The sequence below is a fragment of the Mastomys coucha genome, unplaced genomic scaffold, assembly GCF_008632895.1.
Source record: "Mastomys coucha isolate ucsf_1 unplaced genomic scaffold, UCSF_Mcou_1 pScaffold8, whole genome shotgun sequence".
Classification (NCBI taxonomy): Eukaryota; Metazoa; Chordata; class Mammalia; order Rodentia; family Muridae; genus Mastomys; species Mastomys coucha.
In genome coordinates, this window is record NW_022196914.1 from 30699530 (window position 1) to 30706580 (window position 7051).

Genomic DNA, 7051 nt, shown 5'->3' on the forward strand with positions numbered 1-7051 from the left:
CCAGGAATACTGTCCAAGAATATCACCCAGGAATACTGCCGAGGAATACTGCCTAGGGGTGGCACTTCCCACAGTAGGCTCAACTGTCCCACGATGATCCTACAATAATCATTCAGCAATAGAATGCCACACAGACTTGCCTACTGGAAAATCTGCTGGAATCATTTTCTCAGCTGAAGTTCTCTTATTCAGATGTCTCTAGCTTGTGTGAAATTGAGAAAACAAGTCAACCAGCACAAATGCTAACATTCAAATCTGGTTGTATATCAGACTTTCTTCTGAAGTATTTACAAGCACAGCTACAAAGCATTGTACGGGGCATTCTTACCCTTGATAAAGGGATAAAGGTAAGCTTCAAGATGCAGAAAATTGTATCTTACCACACACCATCCTGTCCAGAGGTGATCTACAGAAGCCCTTAGCCTACAATGATTGTGACATGGACCAGAAAAACAAACCTTTTAAGTCTTAGATGTTTATTTCTTTATTACGGATCTGTCTGTTTAAAAGGAAAGATCTGGGGCCTGAATAACATTTAATGTGTAAAGTGGCACTTGTACCCTGTATCAGCTTTATATTAACTGGATACCTTGGCATAGAACAGACACAAGCATCAACCATACAGACAAGATCAGGTCTACATTCCAAGGAGTTAGCAAATTCTGTCAGCTCCTTCTCTCATCCTCAGTGAATGCTATTCTGGAGGTCATCATGAAGGACCAACTCACACAGAGAGCAAATGATGTTATGGATGTCATGAAGAAACAACTCACACAGAGCCGTAAGAAGCATGGCTGTAACTAGACTCACAAAGAGTCGGCTTTGTAAAACACTCACCTAGTTTTGGAAGTGTTGATTAAAGGGCGTGTTACTGAATGTAAGACTCATTCTGATCAATAGAGGAAAGGCGGGCCTTCTGAAGACTCCTCTAGGTCTTGGAGGATGCCTTGGGGGAGGTAGGGACAGTCAGTATGGAGCTGTCAAACAGTCAACACAAATCACTAGAAGTTATTGGAAGTCCATTAGGAGTAAAGATTTATGTGTACTGCATTAACAGTGTTAATACTGCACCTTATTAGAAGACCATTTAGAGCTGTTATTAACAAAGCTGATGGAGACAGAGTTGCATTTCTGCTATTCACAATGGGAAGATTTTCACTGATCTTGAGAAACAAAGAAACCAGTTAAGCAAGAAGACAGAGACATGGGTAACTTTAACTACCTACTCCAGCTGCCATAAGGAAATATCACAGATAAGTGATTTTTAAAATGGTTACAGTGTGCAGGCTGGAAGCCTGAGATGGGGTACCCAGCACAGAGAGGCCCTGGTGAGAGCACTTGATCTGGCCTGCTGATGGTTGCCTTATCACTCAGTCCTCATGAGCAAGCACATGTTCTTCAAAGAACCCTAGACCCATCTGCGCAGGGTCCCAGCTTTATGAACTCATTTAACATCAGAGACTTCTGAAAAGATCCTCCCTCCAAACACAGACACACAGGCTAGGGCCTTGAGCAATGAAGGAAGGCACAACTCATTGCAAAGCAGGAATCATTGAAATTAAGGCATACATTAATTATATTAAAACCTGCACTGTGAGTCCACATCAAAATTGTCTATAGTTATCTTATTTTATATTTATACTTGTAAAATGATGTCTGGACAACAGCAACTAGATAAATAAGTAAATCTGAAGTATTTATAAAGGAAATACTTGCCTGCTCTGTCCACTCTAGTTGTATGACTCTGAACTGAGAATTAAAGAGGAATCAACTTGGTCAAGTTTTAGTAACTGATTTAAGTCTTCTTTCTGTTATTCAACACATATTTATTGAACTCTTCTTGTGGCCCAGTCGTTATTTTAAGCTACGAGAATATAATGATGAAAAAACTGGACACTACTTCTTGTACATATGGAGGTTTATTTTCGTGTGAGAAGATCAGCAGGTAAAGGACAGATAACACATCATCAGGAAGAGACAGCAGCATCTGTAGGAAGGAGTCATTGAAAGAGCTTCCTGACAGAATGGATCTGATTGCCCTGCATTTGTGTGAAATTGTAAAAAGTTTGGGTTGAGCAACTCTCAATCCTTGTAGACCCTTAGATAATCTACTGGAAAACACTAAGAATGAAAGGCCAAAAGTGTAGACAATCCAGGGGAAGCATAAGGAGCAGGTGCTTACACACTTTCTCCTTTGTATCCCTGTTGCTGTGATAAAGACAATGTTGAACAGAAACTTGAAGAAGGAAGGGTGTATGTGTCTTGCAGGTTAAAGTCATACAAGGAAACCAAGAAATAACTCAAGGCAGGAACCTGGAGGCAGGAAATGTAGCAGAGACCAGGGGAGAATACTGCTTATTGTCTATCTGGGGCTCCTCATGGTTTGCTCTGCTTGCTTTCTTATAGCAGCCAGGACCACTTGCCCAGGGGTGGCACCACCCACAGGCTAGGCTCTTCCACATTATCAATCGAGAAAATGCCGCACAGACATACCATAGGCCAATTTGTCAGTTGATGTTTCCTCTTTTCAGTTGACTCTAATTTGTGTGCAGTTGACAAAAACTAGCCAGCACAGAGAGGGAGAAATAAGGTCTCCCAAATGCTGCTGAGAATCAGATTGGACCATGAGGCCTAGGGAATTCAAGTTGTTGGTGGCCTTGATAAAGCTAATGCCAACAAGACTGCTGGTCAAAGTGGTACTTGATATGTACCCAAAAGAGAGTGCGAGGTGAGAATGTGAAGACAGAAATAGGCCTTCTTTTTAGAAAAGGGACTTTAAAGGGAGTTGTGAAATGGGGTAGCAGCTGGGGAGTGGTTCTCTCATGGAGGGATATTTAAATGAGAGCAAACACAGCACTCTTACATACTGATGCAAATGGACCTAGAGAAATTTAACATTTGATTATGTAAGTGCTCAGAGGAGTATGTTCAGGAGCAAAGTTCCAGAAGAAAGCAGAAAGAGGCCATCCAATACACACAAGGGTACTTGGGGCCCAGAGTTTGCTAGGACAAAAATTCAATTCTTGTCACTGGAAAGAGGGTAGAGCTTCTGGGTTCAGACCAAGTGATTGGCAGGTGGAAGGTAGGAGGGGAGATAAAATGAAATCAGGAGCAAGGCTGTCCCCAGGGGGAAACCTGCACATAGCAACAGCAGCATACCCAAGTCCTTCCATAGATGCCTTGAGAGGCTTCACTGTGATGATGACCCCCCATCATAAGCCTACAGTTGACCCTCAGTATTCTGAAACTCATCAAACTCCACACTTACTGCCAACACCTCTCTTTATTATGGAGGAACTGAAGGAAGCTCATGGTCGTCCCTCCTGAGCCAACTGACCCCATGTCTAGTTCCATTTTGGTCTGACCCAGTACTATTTCTGCCATCTGGGTTCTCATCATTTTCAAAGGAAACCTAGCCTTGCTCAGTGTTCTACGGGAATAGATTCAACCTCAGCTGCTCCATGAAATGTTGTGAGGTGTTTGTCCCAACTGAATTCTGTCTTTGTAAAGAAATACATGCCCCATCTCTCACCTGTATACTTCCTCTGCCAAGGGAAGGGAATCCCTTTAGAGAGAATGGAATCTGAAAACTGAGGCTTCCTTATGGTGGAAATCTGAACACCATGACCATGACATCCCCTTCTGTGAGTCTACCACTGATCACAGATCTGGAGCTGATCACATTGACTAGTCTCAGTATGGTCAGTGAAAGCAAGCTTTGGGCAGTAACAAAGGGCGTGGAGAAAAACCTCATAAAACTGACTTAATCCTAACACCAGATGATACTTACAGAGAGGTCTAGAAAGTCCAAAGCCTTATCCATTTTCCTTCTTATCCTTCCCTTGGTGGCACAAGATATGTTGTTTCCTTCATTATATGGTGGCTCAATTTAACTGTACATATTTTAGGAAGTGTCTACAGTAATAGGTCTTTATAGATTTTTTTTCAAAAGTCATATCAGTTACAAAGGACCAGTTTCAGCTTGGAGAGGGGTTCTTGAGGAAGGGGTATTTGTGAGCCGTGGGAAAAAAAACTACTTGAAGTCAATCATGGGGACAAGCTGACATCTTGTGTACTGCTTAAGCTGGCTCTTCAGACAGCTATGTGTAGACAGCTCAGCTCTTGCAAACCAAATCCCAGTCTTTTATTTGCATATCAATTAAATAGGTTCCCTTTTGATTACCCCACAAATCTGCATTTTATGACCTTAGCCAGTTGATTCTTAGATAGAGATAGCAAGTACATTTACAAAAAATAACAAATGGGGGCTCTGCTCCTCCCTGTTCCAGAGACAGCAGCATCTTCTTGTGGATTTGTGCCTCGTCCCGTAGACAAAAAGGTGAACGTCAGTGTGAAAGGATTTGGCCATGTTGGGCACCTGATTACCAGGGCTGCCTTCTTCTCTGCACTGGCAAAGTAGAGATTGTTGCCATTAATGACCTCTTCATTGACCTCAACCACATTGTCTACATGTTCCAGTATGACTCCACCCATGGAAAATTCAACCACACAGTCAAGGCTGAGAATGGGAAGCTTGTCATCAACAAGAAGCCCACCACCATCTTCCAGGTTCGAGGTCCCTCTAACATCAAATGGGGTGAGGCTGGTGCTGATCATGTCATGGAGTCTACTGGTGTCTTCTCCACCATGGAGAAAGCCAGGGCCCACTTGAAGGGTGGGGCCAAAAGGGTCATCATCTCTGCCCCTTCTGCCAATGCCCCCATGTTTGTGGTAGGTGTGAAGCATGAAAATTATGACAACTCACTCAAGATTGTCAGCAATGTATCCTGTACTACCAACTGCTTAGCCCACCTGGCCAAGCAACTGACAACTTTGGCATTGTGGAAGGGCTCATGAGCACAGTCCATACTATCACTGCCACTCAGAAGACTCTGGATGGCCTCTCTGGAAAGCTGTGATGTGATGGCCGTGGGGCTGCCCAGAATATCATCTCTATATCCACTGGTGCTGTCAAGGTTGTAGGCGAGGTCATCCCAGAGCTGAATTGGTAGCTCACTGGCATGGCCTTCCATGTTCCTACCCCCAGTGTACCTGTTATGGATCTGACATGCTGCCTGGAGAAACCTGCTAAGAATAATGACGTTAAGAAGGTGGTAAAGCATGTATCCAAGGGCCCACCTAAAAGGCATCGTGGGCTACACTGAGGACCAAGTTGTCTCCTGTGACTTCAACAGCAACTCCCACTCTTCCACTTTTGATGCTGGGGTTGGCATTGCTCTCAATGACAACTTTGTAAATCTCATTTCTAGTATGACAATGAATTTGGCTACAGCAACAAGGTAGTGGACCTCATGGCCTACAGGGCCTCCAAGGAGTAAGAAACCCTGGACCACCTACCCCAGCAAGGATACTGAGAGCAAGAGAGAGTCCCTCAGTTGCTGAGGAGTTCCTGTCCTAACTCAGTCCCCAACACTGAGCATCTCCCTCACAATTTCCAACCCAGACCCCCATAATAACAGGAGGAGCCTAGGAAGCCCTCCCTACTCTCTTGAATGCCATCAGTAAAGTTCGGCTGCACATGTGCGCATGTACACACACACACACACACACACACACACACACACACACACACACAAAACCATAGCAAATGAACTCAGAGATCTGCCTGTCTCTGGAAGCACAAACAGTAAGTTTAGCTGCATGGGAACCCATCCTGAGATTACCATTCCATAAATCCCCTTATCTCTTTCCTTAATATCTTTCTGAGCAACTAGGCTAATTAGTGCAGTTGTCTCTGTTCTCTTAGGTTGAGAGGCCCCTCATACAATTCATATTGCATTCTTATATTTTACATAGTTGAGAAATTATATATTCTTGAATTCACGTTTTGAGAGTTCTTTCCCACAGCAGTAAGGGCTATCCTGAAGGTCACAGCATTTACTATTTTGCTGAGGAGCACATTCTCGCCTCCAGACTAATGCTTTTTCTAATTATCATGGAGTCATTCACCTTAACAGGGAGAGCATTCCCCGAAGGAGAAACATGAAGATATCTGCATTATTATACAAGCAAGCTGCATACCCAGAGCAATCACCAGCATTCATAGAGTCCCATATCCTGCTGCTCTGCTCCAGGGGCAGGAAACTGTGTCATGCCATCCCTTCCATGCCGGACTTGGCAGTTAGTTATCTCTCCCTTTCTTCTCTCACCTTCCCTTCCTTTCCATTCTCCTCCATTGTTTGGTTTGAATTAAGGTTATGTGAGGATACAGCAAATTTGTGACAAGGGCATAGGAATAACTGATGTTGATATTCCTCAGAAGAGAGTTGGGAACACTAACAAGTGTAAGGACTCATAGTTTCTGGAAAATAGTTCAAGTAGATGGTGTTCCCATACCTCAGACATTTTCCTGAAGAAAAATAACACATTTGTGCTTTATATAACCTGGAACATGTTTGTCTGTGAATCGGCTAGACTGCTAAACAGTAAATTCATAACCCTGTTATCAAAGGAGCTGTAAAAATGATGGTGTCTTTTACTGAATAGAAGCTTTGTAACTTCATGAAGTTTATTCATTGTTGCTCTCAAAGCCTGCACTATGAGAATCTTGTTCAGAAAGCCTTTTCTTATGCCAATGAGTCCAAGCCTATTGCATACTGTTATCAGATTCTGGGCATCTGGACTTATGTTGAGGTCTTTGATTCATTTGGAGTTAAGTTTTGGGCAGAATAGTAAATATGGATCTATTTTCATTCTTCTATATGCAGCCATCCAATTTGACCAGATCCATATGGTGACCAGATTCATATCTTTTCTCTAGTATTCATTTTTTGTCCTTTTTGGAAAAACTCAAGTGTCCATGGATTTGTGGACTTATGTCTGTGTCTCCACTTCAATTCCATGGATCAATATGTCTGGGTTTTTTGCCAGTACTATGTAGTTGCTATTGCTATAGTATTATTTGAAATATGAGATGGTGACACCCTCTGAAGTTCTTTTTGCTGTTGTTCAGAATCATTTTAACTATCGTGGGGTTTTTTTGTGTGTTTCCATATGAAGTTTAATTTTTTTTTCAATTTCTGCAAGGAAT

The 7051-nt window shown here is 42.8% G+C and overlaps 1 pseudogene; it reads left to right on the forward strand.

Annotated features, from left to right (window-relative positions):
* The first annotated feature begins 711 nt into the window (after positions 1–711).
* Positions 712–5339, forward strand: LOC116083888 (annotated as a pseudogene).
* The last annotated feature ends 1712 nt before the right edge of the window (positions 5340–7051 follow it).